Source organism: Kryptolebias marmoratus, linkage group LG1 (genome assembly GCF_001649575.2).
Source record: "Kryptolebias marmoratus isolate JLee-2015 linkage group LG1, ASM164957v2, whole genome shotgun sequence".
NCBI lineage: Eukaryota > Metazoa > Chordata > Actinopteri > Cyprinodontiformes > Rivulidae > Kryptolebias > Kryptolebias marmoratus.
The window spans coordinates 21,495,193-21,496,121 of record NC_051430.1 but is presented as its reverse complement, the minus strand read 5'-3'; positions in this window follow the sequence as shown (position 1 = coordinate 21,496,121).

The following is a 929-nucleotide window of genomic DNA, read 5'->3' as shown; positions in this document are numbered from 1 at the left end:
TCATCAAAATTAAACAAAATAAACATTTGAAATATATGAGTTTGTATGTAATGTATGAATATAATATACAAGTTTCACTTTTTAAATGGAATTACTGAAATCAATCTACTTTTTCATGATATTCTAATTTTATGACCAGCACCTGTACTCGCCACTGCTGCACAACCTCCCGGTGTTCAGTGACTCAACAAAATCTTCTTGATTGTCTTAACATAACTTGCATACAAAGAGTGAAACTTTGCTGAAGATTTTACTATCGCCCATATCCTCATTTCTAAACGGGCAATCATGAAGACTGAAATTTCTGTCTGCTCTTTTTTTTTTTTTTTTTTTTTTTTTCAAAACCTTCCCCTTAGTTCCAGTCAGCCTCTTGACCACCTGGTTGAGACAAAGTGGAATTAATGTTGAATTCTTTCATTAGGTGGGTGTGTCTTATTAGTCCAGTCGAATGAAACAATTCAACATTAATTTTTCATCACCTGGTCTCAAGACATGGAAGCTATTGAGAAAAAAACAATAATTTTTCATAAAAATATTAATAAAAAACAAAACAGAAAAAAATTTCTTATTTGTCCAGTCTAGTGAAACAATTCAATATTAACTCTTAGTCAGACGTTCACATGACATGGAGGTTATTTAATTTTTGTTTTCGGTTAATGTGTCCTTGGTCTGGTAATTTGTTGATGGTCTCTAATCAAACCACCGTGTTTAGGAAGAGGGAGGACACAGAGGTGGGCAGACCAACATCTCACTGTGAGCACCGGGTCAGACGGCAGCTGAATCCACAGAGCAAGCATATCCAATATCCAACTTCGAGTCCCCTTAAGGGTTTGGTGCAGTGGCGGCTCCAGAGATTTTTTTCTGCAGGTGCTAAGGGGGTGCTAAGCATTTTATTGAGGGTGCTAATGAAGGATTATTTGTTCTTACAG